This window comes from Coenobita brevimanus, chromosome 57, assembly GCF_032717465.1.
Source record: "Coenobita brevimanus isolate Jiangsu-jjx chromosome 57, ASM3271746v2, whole genome shotgun sequence".
Lineage (NCBI taxonomy): Eukaryota > Metazoa > Arthropoda > Malacostraca > Decapoda > Coenobitidae > Coenobita > Coenobita brevimanus.
Window position 1 is genome coordinate 56,671,009 of NC_137010.1, and position 17,053 is coordinate 56,688,061.

General features: G+C 41.9%; 1 non-coding gene across 1 annotated transcript; it reads left to right on the top strand.

The window, feature by feature from the left end:
* The first annotated feature begins 1,629 nt into the window (after nt 1–1,629).
* LOC145402386 (5S ribosomal RNA) lies at nt 1,630–1,748 on the top strand. Its single transcript, XR_013897743.1, has one exon. It is a non-coding gene; the product is annotated as a 5S ribosomal RNA (ribosomal RNA).
* Nucleotides 1,749–17,053: the final 15,305 nt, after the last annotated feature.

The following is a 17,053-nucleotide window of genomic DNA, read 5'->3' on the forward strand; positions in this document are numbered from 1 at the left end:
GCTGACAGTAGAGAGCTGGAGGTTTCATTAAGAGTATAGCACCTGGAGGTGTTATAGTTAATTTGACAGTTCACATGTGAGAGGGAGCAGAGCAGAAAAAATGTGTAGGCCTACCTTTGACAGGCAATAAGAGAACCAAAAAAGGTAGTGATGGAGGTACATGAAGTAGCAATTGATGAGGTTGGTTGTGAAAATGATGACGAGGTGTGTGCTGTAGACAATGATGTGCCAGACTCGGTTAGAAATGTAATGAAGTTGGGTTTTGAAGGGCAAGATGGTAAATTTGATTATGAGGAGGGTGGTGCAGCTTCCAACAGGGCCATGGAAAATGCATCAGACCATGTTGCATCACCAGCAAAAGTGAAAAATTTGAGTGTTTGGTGTGTGGTAAATGGTTTGCTAATACTAGTCAGCTAAAGCAGCATTCATTAGTTCATTCTGGAGTGAAGAAGGATGAATGCTTGGAGTGTGGTAAACTGTTCAGCAGAAAAGAGCATCTCACCAACCATTTATCTACTCATTCAGGAGGGAAGACATCTGAGTGCATAGAGTGCAGTAAACTGTTTTCTCATAAAAGACTCCTTGCCCAGCACTCACTAGTTCATTCATGAGTAAAGAAATTTGAGTGTTTGGAGTGCGGAAAAATGTTTAACAGAAGAGATGTCCTTAATCAACACCTGCTTAGCCATTCAGAGGGAGAGAAGTTTGAGTGTGGGGAGTGTGGAAAAATACTTAATCACAGAAGTTCACTTGCACATCATAAGTTACTTCATTCGGGAGTAAAAAATTATAAGTGTCTGGAGTGTGGCAAATTATTTCACAGACAAAGTTTCCTCAACAAACACTTATTAATTCATTCAGGTGAGAAAAATTTTGAGTGTATGGAGTATGGTAAGATGTTTACTCAAAAAAGTTCCCTCACCCAACATCTACTGCTTCATTCAGGAGTAAAGGAATTTGAGTGTCTGGAGTGTGGGAAAATGTTTTATAGAAAGGAGCACCTGAAAAATCACTCATTACTTCAATCGGGAGTCAAGAGGTTTAAGTGTGATGTTTGTGGCAAAATGTTTAAAAGGAAGAATGAAACAGCTACCCACGCTAAGAGTTTCAGTGTGTGGACAGTGGTAGGCTGTTTAATATGAAAAGGAAACTCACCAAGCACTCACTAACTCATTCAGAAGAGAAGAATTTTGAGTGTATGGAGTGTGGTAAAATGTTTAGCAGAAAAGACCACCTAACTAAACATTCACTTTTACATGCAGGAATAAAAGACTTCAAGTGTGAGATTTGTAGTGTGGCATTTTTACTTAAAGAGAAACTGATGAGACATGCTGCCATACACACAGGAGTGGAGGAGAAGTATGAGTGTCTGGAGTGTGGGAAATTATTTAAGTACAAAGGTAACCTCAACAGACACGCACTTCTTCATTCAGGGGAGAAGAAATTTAAGTGTGAAGCATGTGGAAAATCATTAGCACAAAAGCCCTACTTGATCAGCCATGTACCAAAGCTTCACAAAGTTTCTCAGTCTTCTGTTCCTAATTATAATGCAATGGGTAACTCTTGGACCGGCCTGGGACTATGATAAAGGTGTCACAAGTTCGACCCGGTCTTCCGGTTAAGCTAATAAATGACGGCCATGCCACGTTGAGTACACCGCTTCCCATCCGATCAGCGAAGTTAAGCAACGTTGGGTCTGGTTAGTACTTGGATGGGTGACTGCCTGGGAACACCAGATGCTGTTGGCATCCCTACGTGTCAAGTGGGGTTGGTGGAGGATTAGTGCCCCTCCCTGTAAAACAATTAACTCTATGCCCTTGGCCACCCCATTTGGGATACATGGCATCTGGCAATGGAATGGAATGGAATGGTAACTCAACATGCTAAGTGACCCTCTTATGACATTTTAACTAAATGTAGTCAGCTGCCACCGTTGCAAAAATCATAATTTGAAATAAAGTGATCAAGTTGACTTTAAATACAGTAATCCCTCTAATATCTGGATGTCCATTACCTGGACACTGTGAGCTGGCTGTTCAAAACCAATATTTGTTCACTTTATCCGGACACAATGCATATGTCCAAGTGGAAATTACAGCCGTGCAAACAGTTTCGTGCCAGGCCAGACGGGAATAGCTCGGTGGTGCCGCCCTGTCTGGCTGGGTAGTTCACCCAGTGTCCGTTAGAGACCCCATCAGTTGTTCTCAGTTCCCGCACGGCGACAGCGTAGTGAACAGCTCCTCTCAGACAGTTCTTATGGCAGCGCACGTGGTGGCTTTTGTGGTTGTTCCCCACCTGCTTCAGGCCTTGCTATTCCTTGCATGCCTCTTCCTAGGGTGTGTGATGATGGCCACTCCACCAGGGAAAGGGAAGAGGGTAGTACTGACCCAGAGAAGCAGGAGATCCTGGGTATGACTGATGCAGGATGGTCAAATTGTGAATGTTGATGGTGATTTTATTCTACCTTACTGTACTGTACCATGATTTTATTCCAATTTACCATATGTTTTGTGTGTCCACTGCATTTTTCTTGTGTAGCCAGTTTTTTCATGTTCTCATGTCACTGCAAGGTATGGCCCTGCAGTGGTGATTGCACTGTCTGTGCTTGATGGGTATGCTTGACCATGGTAACTGCTTGGCTGTGGTTTACAGGGCTGCTTGACCAGACAGCGTTAAACAATAGGAACAAGTGTTGTACGATGTTCTGCAGTGGCCTTTAACACTGGCATTCAAAGTTAGGTTATGTATGAAGGGAGGCCAGATGAGAAGCCCATTATCCAGATGGAGCCATTACCCGGACATGTCTTTGGCTCTATTATGTCAGATAATCATGGGATTACTGTAACATCATTCTTCATAAGTGATGTTTTGGACACTAATCATCCCTGCTTTCTAACACAGACTATGTAACTCAGTAGATTACACATATACAGTAAGGTTATTAACCCATGTAATCCAGTCATAAAACTGGGAAGAAGGCTGGTTCCCTTACTGCATCACAGACCATAAACAGTCACGCCTTGGTAGGTGATGGGGTTATGTCAAGTGAAAACTGATCTCAATGACTCATCATATACTTGTGCAGTCATGAGCAAAAGTTCATTGGCAGTCCTCTAGGCTACCAGGACTGTCTCCTGCCTTCTATATTTCCCACTCCTCCCTGAACATCACAGAGTATCCTTCCATCTCATCCTCTTTTGCTGTTTGCTTCATATTGATTTCACATCAGCATTTTAATATAACATATTTTAAATCTGCATCTGACAGGAAGTGTCCATGAATTTTTGCTCATGACTGTACGTAGCTGGATATCACATGGGTTCAATGGGGGATACATTAAGGGTCAAGGGCCACAACATAAAACCTCAAAAAATATACTAACTGGTACCCTTTTAGGTTTGCCCTCTGCACCCTCACTAGCACCACACTTTTCACTAGGGGTAACATCCTCGCCAGACATGATTTCCAAGACATAAGTTTCAATATTTCACACAAAAAAAGTTATCACCACTTCATATTGCACATTTGTACTGTTACGTCAATAGCAATGATGTTTCAATGACCCTGCACACACAAAACAGAATGAAAGACAGACGTTTGCAGCAAATGTACAATAAATATCTTGGCTTAAACAGCTAACTATATGCATGTGCAGGAGGCATCATGTATGCACAGGACTGTCATATGCAGCCACCACAATTATTGTATAAATGAATTTTGCCACCATTACTGCAAAACTAGGTGTAACTTTTAGTTCATCGTTATCGCATACCAATCTGACGTATTGTATACTGAGGCTTGACTATATAGAAGAGTTTGAGACAGTATGCCTTCTGAATGGCAAGAGATCATTGCCATAGGGGTAATGGGTTAGTGTGCTTCCTTGAAAAGCAGAGGTATGGGGTCAAGTCCTATTGGTTGCACCGAATCTTTCCAGCCTTTGCCATGGACTCCCCTTTAGTTAAATCAGTTAATTTGCTGCTAAGACTTACAATGAGGTATCTATTCTGTCTGGGGAGTAATACAAGAGTGTTTGAACTTAAAGGTGGCAGGTGGACAGCCCACTCCTTATGTTTAGTGGCTACATCCTGGTTAGTGTGGAAGTTATGTGACTTTGTGTTACAAAATATGGTGTGTTGCTTGAAAGTATAATGGGAAATCAGTGTCAATGTGAAGAAAAATCTGAGGCTTCAAAGTATGATAGGAAATCAGTGTCAACGTGAAGAAAAATCTGAGGCAACCAATGATGGGACTCAACCCAGTACTGTACTTCTGGGACAATGCACTAACCTATTACATAATATGGACACCCAGATCTCTTGGTTTGTCCTTCACAGGGACTAGGTTACTGTCCTTGAGCACCATTACACATTTACCGCATCTACTGTATATACCTAGGCCGCTTCCCCCAAAGAAGGGGAGGTAGCCGAGACAAGACAACATACTCCCAGTTTACTCATCCACACAAACATTCACTCGCATCTTATGCCCATGGGGAGAAGGGACAGATCTTCATACAACACATAATCTCCATGCTGCAGGTTTGTCTTGTTAAAGCTGTCAACCAAAACAAACTGCTGCTATTTAAATGCAGACACAGAATAACATGTTAATGCAGTTTTTAGGCAAAGCAAGATCATAAATAAAGCACAAAATGTTTGTTTTTCAGTGGATAAGAGTAAATGAACTGAGTTACTGAATGGATGGTAGAGCACTCATGAAAAAGTAAACACAAAAGTTTATTGCAGAACAAATGCACTGAAATTTTGCCTATTCTCTGTGTGCAGAAAATCTGAATCATATTTAAATAAGAATAACATCAAAACTGTAAGGCAGCCAAGAGTCAAGGCATGTCATGTTGGAATACTGTGAGACTAAAATAAAGGAATCATACTGTTTACACTGTATGTTCTTGTAATCTTGCCAGCACAGTACTATTGACTCACTCACTTCAGCATGTTTGTTAACTGAGACAGTCATTCTTTTATATTCATTCTCTCTAATTAACCTCTACTGTACAATCAGATTGCTTTTTTTTCTTTTTGCAGGGATGCAGGATGACTTACAATCAGCTAAGAAGAGACTTTTGTGACTGAAGAGTTTAGTATCGATAGGCTATATCCCGGTACAGTAATTTGGCAACATAATTTCCCTTATAATGTAATCTTTGTTGATGCTTAATCAAGGTACCTAATCTGTTATATTTGCTCATTAAGAAGAGAGATTTATCAATAAAACTCAATATGGGAAAAAAAAATTTGCAAGCCACTAGTTATGTGTAAGAGCAGCTCTATTTCTGAGTAAATACTGGTGTGTTTGAAGACATCTGTCTGTCTATAGTCAGATGCTTTAATCTCTAAGGAGGAAACTACAAACAAATCATCTCAATGTCATCTTGTCTTTTATCATCAGACTGCCCTCTCTCCAGGTCACACAACCTTCATTAATATATTTGTCCATCCCATTCCTCCACCTAATCATTAGTCTCCTCTCCCTCCCCACATCACTCAATTCTATCTATCTATGTATCTATAGCCAGACACCGCAATCCCGTAAGCAGTGGCTGTTTATCTTCGAGTTAGATTGGAAATACTGTATTTACCATTTTGGTATAATGAGCAAGGTAATTCTTCCACCTCCCAATGAATTACTCCAAAAGTCTGAAGATGTTTTTTTTTTCTTCACTGTTGTTTCTCAACTAAAGGAAGACTTTGGCAGTGAAATGGTTAAAGATTCTAGGTGGGGAGGAGGTTTGTCAGTGAAAAATAGGAGTATACAGCTTGGAAAACTAAATGTAACTGATCAATATGAAGCTGTTTTTGCAGGGTAACAGAGTGAGAACAGAAAGAATAGCAATAGGTTGTCCTCTGCTTACCAACTGTTCAAACCAAAGCCAAGGGGAAAGTAGTAACAGTGGTCAATTCAACATTACCTTGTTTGAGGTGTAAGGACCTGTGGTTAGGCTATCTTATTCCAGAGTGTACCAAGGTCAGTGTCTAGTAATATGACTTGAAAAATCTGTAGCCTTCTCACTGGAGTCAAAATGACTCACAGCACAATCTCTACTCTATCTATATTTCTATCATCCAATCCTTTACTGCCTCATCAGGGGTGTGGGGGTCCAAGGCTTGGCTACTCTCAGTTCAGATATTTACAATGAAAGTGACCAGTTGTGCTCCCCGAGATGTTTTACATGAGCAATAAACCTGAACCCCACTGCAACCGGATTCTTATGGGCCTCATATGATTGGACTGCCTTACTCACTATAGTCGCTGTGTACGAGTCTGAAGTTTTCGTTATCATGCCCTGGCAACCTAACTCTCCAGTGCGTCCGACTTCATGTATAATATGATATGCATAGGAAACAGTTGCCAGTATTATTTGAATGGCCAAATATGCAAACATTAAAGAATACAGCTAATTATAGTTGATTTTGAGTTTCCAAGAATACTATCGCAGACAACTGTTGATTTATAAGGTCGCTGATTATAATTAATAAAGGGCTCGAACACTGCCCTTCACGGACCAAAGTAACGCATCAATTGATCACTATATGTTAATTACAAAATATGTACATTGTATTCTGACATACCATAATATATATGTTACCTTGTATCATTATTTCCTGAATTATTATCCGCAAAATATGTGACACTGCAATATTGAAGGTTATTGCTGGTGGCAGATTAACAGACAGCAGATGAATGGCAGGAAAAGGCAGGAAGCTATATGTTTGCAACTGATGTGACGGACTTGCCTCCTCATTATCTACCTGCTGCATTATGCTCCATACACCCATAACTTTATGTTGGAGGAAATAAGTTTTGTTTGTTTGTTTTCAATATTCCTCTAAAATCCTGCATAATTTCCCCTTAGATTTAAACTTCAACATATACGAAATCCGACATGTTGGAGTGCATTTAATGGATGAGTACAATAAGCATAACACCGTGATGGACAGTGAAGGTGTCACTGTGAAGTTAGCAGTGACAGAACGAAAACAACTAAGAAATCGGGAGTACCACTGAACTACAACAGGAGAGCAAGAGTATAAATGTGAGACTGGTGGTCTGCTGGCTGCTCATTTAACGTTGGTGGTGTGGTGGTAGCAGTCAGTTGGGATGACTGATGATGCCACCAGCAATAACCAACAATATTGCAATGTCACATATTTTGCAGATAATAATCCAGGAAATAAGGGTACAAGATAACCTATGTATTGTGGTATGTCACAATACAATACAATGTAAATATTTTGTAACTGACATACAGAGGATCAACTGGGTGCACTATTATACTTTGGTTTGCAGAGGGCAGCATTCAAGCCCTTTATAAATTAAAATCAGTGACCTTATTAATTACCAAAACAGCTGTCTACACGAGTATTTATTCTCTGAAAATCAAAACTGACTATAATTAACCGTATTCTTCATTAATGTCTGCATTATTGGCCATTCAATTATACTGACAACTGTTTCCTATGCATATCATTCCGTAAAAGTCCTGAAATCCGAATGGCAGGGGACCGAGGGTCTTTTGGATAACTGGGTGGGACCTTTGAAAACATTAGAAATATGTACATGATCATTAATGAAACACTTATAATAATATGAGTTATTGTTTTACTCACTGGAAATGCATAGAAATGTAGATGAATAAATGCAGGCACGTACATCTAAGTCCAAGAGCAAATTCAGGCCAGACAAATCCTTAGATACAGTCAAGAAAAATATGAAAAAAGTCCAGAAAGATTAGAAAAATTTCACCATAAAAATTCGGAGTACTGGTGGTTGGACTGGAGGACTTACTGTATTATACACAAAATCGGACGCTTTGTTGGCAAGCAGGTTGCCGGGGAACGATAATGAAAACTTCAGACTATGGTCCTCCAGGCACCTCTATTGGTTAGATGGTTATGGCCATTCATTCATCATTCTGAACTTCAAAATTCACAGATTCAACCCATCTGTCATTCTCACCACACATGTGGGGTTAAATCCACTCTATTTATCTATCTATCTAATGCCAGATGCCTCAATCCCATCAGGGGTGGCCACAAACATATCACCCCATGTCACCCTGTCCAATGCCATGTCACTGCCTTGCTCCCAGTCCGCACCCTGCTCTCTCATATACCTCTCCACTCCATTCCTCCATTTCATCCTCGCCCCCCCCCCCACCTCACTTGCATACACACTCCTCATTAGTCTCAATTCTCCATCCTTTCCACTTCCCCAAACCACCTTGATGTATTTCTCCTAACGCTTTCTATCACATCTATGTCCATACCAGTGCTCTTTCACTTCTTCATTTGTCACTCTGTCTCCCCATGTAACTCCACATGCACCTCTCAAATAACTCATCTCCACTGCTCTCTCTCTTGACTTATGTCCTTTCAACAAAGTCCAAGCTTCCCTTCCATACATTAAAGTTGGTATCAAATACTGTCATGCAGTGACTTTTTTACTTCCACGCTCACTTCCCTGTTCCTTATCACTGCTTTCAAAGAACCAACAACTTTCTTCCCTGTTGTACCCTTTCAAGCACTTCACCTTCCAGACTTCCATCCTTACTCATCACACTACCCAAGTACTTAAACATATTCACATTTTCCATTTCCTCCTCATCCAGCCTCACTGTACATTCAGTGACTTCACTTCTCTCAGTGACCATAACTTTACTCTTCCCTACATTCACCTTTAGATTCCATTTCTTACGTACTCTCCCAAACTCATTCACCAGGCCTTGCAGTTCCCCTTCGTCTTCACTTAATAATACAGTATCACCTGCAAACAACAGTACGAGGAGTTTCCAAACAATGCCCTCTCTTATTAGGGCCGCTCCAAGATCCACTGCCCTACCTTGTATCTCTTTTATAACCACATCCATGTACAGACTGAACAACCATGGGGACATGACACATCCCTGTTTCAATCCAACATTCAGAGAGAAAAATTTACGAAGTTCACTATTCCCATGCACTGCAGCCTCTTCATGGCAATCAACAACTTCCCATTCCCTTAATACTTTCCACATTCCTCGTCTACCCACCCCGTCATATGCTTTCTCCAAATCCATGAAGGATGCATACTATTTCCCTTCCCTAGAAACTTTTCCACTAAAGACCTAAGAATGAATATCTGATCTACTGTACACAATCTCTTCCCTTCCAAAAACCTCCCTGTTCTTCTCCAACTAACTCCTCTGTTTTTTCCCTAACTCGGGCAGTAAGTATCCTACTATATACTTTTCCTACTACACTAAAAAGACAAATGCCCATATGATTACCACACACTTCATTTCCCCTTTTCCTTTATACAGGGGAATATTTATACCTGACTTCCAATCCTCCAGGACTCTACCTTTCTCCATGCCAATCTGCACACCTTTCATACCCATTCTACCACCACCTCTTCCCCATGCTTCAGCATTTCACCACACACACTGTCAATTCCTGGGGCTTTCCCCACTTTGACTGACCTGCAGCAGTGGCATCTTCATCATGGGTCTACCCCCCAGAGGCTGTCAAAGCAGAGGAAGAAGACAGCATGGGGCCAAACCACCACAAACCCCCCCAGCCCCTCACTGGGCTCGAGAACCTGGGAGTGGCTTCAGTCACCCAGGCAAGTACCACTTTCTTCATAGTTTCCATGACTTCCATCTTACTGATTCCTTCCTCTCTTCTCACCTCCCTCCTCCTCCCAGTCATTCCTCAGCCACTTATACTTGCATTACTTTCATTCTCAATGTTCAACAATTCCTTAAAGTATTCTCTCCATCTGCTCACTTTTTCTCCCTTCTCCACTAGCACTTTATCTTTTTTATCTTTTACTCCCCAACTTACTTCTTTATCTCTTTCCAGAAAATTTCCTTACATTCCCTCCACTTTACACTCAAATTCATTCCAAATTCATCATCCACTCTCTTCTTACTCTCTCTTACTAATCTTTTCACTGCTCTCTTCCTCTCTACACATAAGTCTCTCTTCAATCTCTCAACTTCCTCCACTCCCCTGTGTCTCATCCACTCACTATTTGCTTTTCTTCTTTTGCATCACAGCCCCTCCCACCTCTTCATTCCACCATGCTGTTCCTTGCACTCCTTTTCATCTTCTCTTCACCCCACACACCACCTCATATGCTGCACAGATTTCTTCTTTGAATATCTTGTACACACCTTCCATGTCCTCCATCTGCTCCAAATCATATTTATCCAATTGCTCCTCCACTTCTCTCTTCTATTCTGCCTTTTTTCCATCCTCTTGTAACCTTTCTACCCTCCTTGTATGGACTACTTCCACCTGTCCTTCCCTTCTCCTCCTCCATTTCATTTAAACCTTGACTTTCACCACCACCAAGTGGTGGTCATAAAGTCCACTCCCCCAACCTCTGTATGCTCTTGCATCCATTACACACCTCATTCTATCATCCACACTCACATAATCAGTCACTGCCTTCCGTTCATTCAGTTCACCACCCTCCCTTCTCATTACTCGACGTGTATAACTGTGGATCATTTTGTGTCTAAAGAGGGTATTCGCTATCACCAACCCCCTCCCTCCACGAATGTCCACTAGAGCACTGCCATTCTTATCCACTTCTGCAGGCACACCCCACTCACCAACTACTCTATCCACCTTCACATTCCCTACTTTTCCATTCACATCTCCAAACAAAAACATTCATTCCTTTCAAACATTTCCATGCACACTTCCACATTTGGCCAGAACTCTTCTTTCACTCTACTTGCACGATCTTGCACTGGCACATATGCACACTAAATCACCCATATTTGTAGTCCAACTTTCAATCTTACCCACACAGTCCTTGAGTCGATGGATCCATTCTCCCTTACATTCTCCTTCTGTTTCTTGCACGCAACAATACAAACTCCTTCTTTTGCCCTCTCATTCTCACATACTCCCATGCATACACCACATCCATACTCCCATTCTCTCATAGTCTTACCTCTCCATTTTGTCTCAGTTATTTCAAAGAAACCCACTTTTGCATCCTCAAGCACCTGAACAATCTCCCTCTCTCTTTCACTTCAACATTCACACCCCTTACATTCCATGTCGCAATCCATACCGTGTCCTTTGTTCAGTCCTTAGTCGTCACCAGTTGGTCAATCCTGGTCCGAGGCTTCTTGTTCGTATTTTTAGCTAGTTGCTTTCCGGGGTGGGGGCACTAAACCTCCGCTAACCCTCTTGCTGTCGTGTAGGGAATATGTTATGGTTGGTTATAAGGTTACCACCCAGCGCTGTAAATGATATCCTGGTTTATAAGAAATCATTGGGCTTGCCACTCACCGCAGAGTTACCCTAAAATAAAGTACTGCTATACTAAGTGGGTGGATGATGTGCGCCCCCACCTACCACTCTACTGATGCCAAGTTTTAAAAAATGGGTAGAACCCATTATGTGTTTATACAGTAATACCATGAATGAAAATACGAACCGGAAACACAAGCTTTCTCCCCGTTCATCAATCGTCCAATCTTTCACCGCCCAATCACAAACACAAAGGTCTGCAGCTAGATTACAAATTCCAAATACTGTATTTACAAATTTACAAATTCCCTGAGCGGCATTATGTCGACCTAACATCCTGACCTGCTAGACTACATCCATTTGCTGGACCACAGGAAGCCATCTCTCTTGCACTCATTGACTACCGTACCTACCTACAGCACTACAATGAGTGAGTGGATGGTGAATGGCCGCACCCAAAGTCTAAATATAACAAGATGGTCGAACAAAAAAGCTAATTACTTCAGTAGGACAAGACACATGCTTATATATTAGTACTGACAATGCCTTTATGCAGTCCCTGCCAGCCCTTAGCTCTGATTGCCCATGATAACATTTAAAAAGGTTTTCCATTACTTGCAACTGTGCAAAGAATTCACTACTTGGTTTCATGAGCTTATTCTGTTGCCTACAAGCTGCCTCATTCCATGTATTATCCCCCATTTCTACATTTGAGCCAAGAAATGGAAACTGAGGAAATTTGTGTGCAATGTAGCCTCCAACATACCGCAACCCCTCAGTTTCCATTGTCTCCTCAAAAGTAATGTCTTCTTCAGGAGGCATGAGTTGATCGCAATTTTCTGAGTTCTCATTCTCATTCACCTGATCATCTGCACCTAATGTGGAAAACAGCATGGCAGAAAGACAAAGCTAATGATCAAGGGCAACATCTTTGTTTTCAGGCGCAGATGAGTTTGGTGTATTAACGACAGAATAGGATGACTCAGACATAATGACATCATTATCATTACTGTGTTGTAGCTGCTACCCACACGTGCAATGTCCCTACCAAGCAGATAAGATCTCACCTAATATTTTACCTCGACTGGAGATGGATGTTCATATGAGCTTCCCATCTGCCTAAGACGGGAAAAAAAATGTTCCAACACATCCTGATTTAATCTATGTGTGAGTATGAATCTATCTCTCTATCTATAGCCCGACGCCCTAATCCCACAAAGGGTGGCCATAGACAAAACGCCTCCAAGTCGCTCTGTCACCCACCATTTGACTACCCCCCCCAACTAACCCCCCCTCCCTCATATACCTCTCAACTCCATCCCTCCACCTCATCCTCGGTCTACCCTTCCCTCTCCCTCCCTTCACCTCACCTACATACACCCTCTTAGTCAGTCTTTCATTCTCCATTCTCTCCACATGTCCAAACCACCTCAGTGTATTTCTCCTAATCTTCTCAACCACATCCACATCTACCCCTCAACGTTCCTTCACTTCTTCATTCATCAACCTGTCCCTCCATGTCACTCCACATGCTCCTCTCAAGTAACTCATTTCCACTGCTCTCACTCTTGACTTGTTCCCCTTTGCAAGGTCCATGCCCCGCTTCCATACATCAGGGTAGAGATCACAATACTATCATGCAGTGACTTCTTAACTTCCATACTCACCTCCCTATTTCTCATCACTGCTTTCAGTGAACCAACAACCTTCCTTCCCTGCTGTACCCTTTCACGCACTTCATCCCCCAAAGTTCCATCCTTACTCATCACACTACCCAAGTACTTGAATGCACTCACATTCTCCATATCCTCACCATCCAACCGCACTGTACACTCTGTGACTTCATTCCTCTCAAACATCATAACTTTACTCTTGTTTACATTAACTTTCGGCTTCCTCCTCCTACACACTGTCCCAAATTCATTCACCAAACCTTGCAACTCCCATTCATCTTCACTCAACAATACTGTGTCATCAGCAAACAGCAACACCGGAATCTTACAAATCTCACTTTCATTCATTAGAGCCACCCCTACATCCACTGCCTTACTTTGCACCTCCTTTACAACCCCATCCATGTATATATTAAACAGCCATGGAGACATCACACAACCCTCTTTCAGTCCCACACTGAGATCAAAGAACTCACTCAGTTCACCATCCACTTGTACCATAGCCCTAGCTCCTTCGTACATACTCTTCACAGCACTCAACAATTTCCCCTCCACTCCATATATTCTTAATACCTTCCACATACCTTGCCTATCTGTTCTGTCATAAGCTTTCTAACCCTATCAATGAGTAATCTACCATATATTTTACCAGTCACACTAAGAAGGTAAATACCCCTATGGTTACTACATACTTCTCTCTCCCCTTTTCCTTTGTATAAAGGAACAATTATACCTGATTTCCAGTCCTCTGGAACCCTTCCCTCTTCCCAAGCCAATGTACACAACTTCCATATCCACTCAACAACAATCTCACCCCTAAACCTCAGCATTTCACCACACACTCCATCAATTACTGGGGCCTTTCCCAACTTAATCTTCTTCATCGTTTCCACTACTTCCGCCCTACTGATCTCTTCCTCCCTCCTCTCATCTCTTCTTCTCCCAGCCATTCCCCAACCACTTATACTCGCACTGCTCTCCCTCTCTACACTCAACAAATCCTCAAAGTGCTCCTTCCATCTCCTCAATTTCTCTCTCTTCTCCACCAACAATCTATTATTCCTAACTTTCACTCCCCTACTATTTCCCCATTCACACTGCCTTACTTTCTTTACCTCCTTCCAAAACAATTCCTTACTCTCCCTCCAGTTCACACTCAGATTCCTCCCAAACTCTTCATCCACTTTCTTCTTACTCTCCTTCACCAGTCTCTTAACCTCCCTTCTCCTGCTCACATATACCTCTCTCTCATCTTCTCCCCTTCCTCTACTCACTAACCATTCATTATATGCCTTCTTCTTCGTTTCACCTCATCATTCCACCATGCTGTCCCTTGCACACCCTTGCATCTCCTCCTCACTCCACAAACCACCTCACACGCTGCGCCTATCTCTTCCATGAATATCTTACATACATCTTCCACCCCTTCCATCTGCTCTAGCTCATACCTTCACAATCTTTCTTCCACTATGGTCTTATACTCTGTCATTTTCTCACTATCTTGCAATTTCTCCACTCTTCTCACAGGAGATGTTTCCTCCTGTCTTCCCCTTCGTCTCCTCAACCATTTTCTTTGCAGCTTTACCTTGGCCATCACTAAGTGATGGTCCGAGACTCCATTCCCCCACCCTCTTCACACTCTTGCATCCAACACTCGTCTTCTCATTCGCTCATCCACACACACGTAGTCTATCATTGCCTTTTGTTCAACAAGTTCATCATCCATCCTCCTCATTACTCTCCATGTATACTGGTGGATCATCTGATGACGAAAGTAGGTGTTGGCTTTTGCCAACCCCTTACATGTACAGATGTCCACCAAAGCACTACCATTCCCATCTACTTCAGCTGGCACACCCCACTGACCAACCACTCGTACATTCCCAACTTTGCCATTCATGTCTCCTGTAAAAAGCACTCTCTCGCTCCTCTCAAACTTGTCCATACATGCTTCTACTCTCGCCCAAAACTCATCTTTCACTCTTGCCACTCGGTCCTCTGTCGGGGCATACACACATACAATCACCCACGCTTGTATACCTACTTTCATTCTCACCCATACAATCCTTGCATCCACTGTTCCATACTCTCTTATATTCTCCTTCCACTTCTTGCTTATCATCAGACATACTCCCTCTCTTGCCCTCTCATTCTCACTGACTCCCACACATATACCTAAACCATATTCCCATTCTCTCACCCTTTCACCTTTTCATTTAGTTTCAGTCAATCCACATATATCCACTTTTGCATCCTCAAGCACCTGAACAATCTCTCTCTCTTTCACTTCATCATTCACTCCTCTCACATTCCATGTTCCCACCCTAAGAACGTCCTTTGTCTGTTCCTTAGTCGTCAACGTATGGTCCGTCCAGGTCCATGGCACTTTATTCGCTTTTTTAGTTAGTTCTTTTTACGGGGTGGGGCACTAACCCACCACCAACCGTTTTAGTCACCTCGTACGACAAGCAGGGATACTGGGGGAGTATTCTTGAAACCTCCCTACCCCCAGGGGTGAGTATGAATGAAATGTTATATTTCTTCTTAAGCATCTCATATAACTTGGGCAAAGACTGAGAGCATACAACTTGTCCTTTTTGAAACTGATAAAGGCTATTTTTCACTCCACAAACTTTCATCGACTTGGCTGTGTTTATCATATCTTGCAAGACTTGGTTCTGTTGCTCCAGGTGGAGCCCATAACCATCTCTGCTGGATTTATCACTATAGCCAGTTCTCAAATTGAAAACATCAAACCACGGTCAGCTAAAGCAATGAACTCACTTGTATGTTCCCAGTCTTTGCTTAGGAGAAGTTTCCTACTTCCAAAATACTGAAGTGACCTTGCAGTTGTTTCAGACAGAAGCTGAGTTGCTAGACTGACTTTCATTCTCTTTACACCAGTTACATCAACATGAACCTGCGATAACCGATGCGTTGTTTTCAGATCATGAACACTGTTTCTGATCAACTCCCGAACACATTCATTATTAACAATTTGCCATCCCCTAATCGAAAACCATAATTAAAGAAGTTGTTCCTAATTAACTTAATCAAGTGAGGCATATCAGCAAAAACACAAATTTCTCTCTCAGATGCTGCTGGGTTAACAAATGAACAATTATCAATACCTACACACAGTGCATTCTACAATCGCACATTAGTTGGACTCAGATCATTTACTATTGACACAACTGGATATCCAGTAGCCTCTACCTTCACAATTAAGTCAAACAGTAGTTCTTTGGTCATATCTATGTCAAAATTATAATAGATAAGCTGTTTCCATGAGCCTACTAACCCTCTTATCATGACACACTGAATTTTCCTTTTAGGAGCATAGAGTGTGTCACTTCCTTTATCATAGGTCCACTGGTATGCTACACTCATCTCGTTGAATGACAAAACACATACCCTTTCAAGTTCAGTCATGGTGTTACTTTTATGCTGTAATAGTTTCAAAACCATATACAGTGCTCCTGGTTCAAGATAAATTTTACGAACCCACCGATTTAAAGTGCTAACAGATGGTAAAGGAAAATGACTCTTATCATGAAGATATCTATAAGTTTTTGGACTCAGACTGCGAAAGGTTAAAGCCTCACTGATGTCATTTTCAGACCAGTGTTTAACTGGAACTCCAGTCAAGATAGACTCCACCAGCGAGGGTGAAAAAAATTTACTTAATATGTGTCTTGCAGTGGCAGTTGCCTGAACATAAGCATTGTGTATCTGCTTCTGTAGAGAAATTCTCTCCTTCTCCCAAGTTCTCTTCTCGGCGAGAAGTGCATCTCTCTCCTTTGTTACTTCAGAGAGCTGATGTTGCAATTCCTTGGTGGTCACAGTGGGTCTCACATCATCCTCATTTGCAGGACCTCCCTCATTTGCTTCAATTTCTTGCACCAGTCTTTTTTGTCCTCTTCTCTCTGTGTGAATCTCCCTAATACTGGAAGAATTTTCTGCAAATAATAAATTTTCCTCATATGAGAGAGGGAGAGAGAGAGGAGGCTAAACATCATAAATAATAGAAAGAAAGCAACAGCTGTCTTTTAAATTACCGTTGGTAAGGCTTACGTTTTATGCTGGTTTTAAGCCACATTGTCAAAT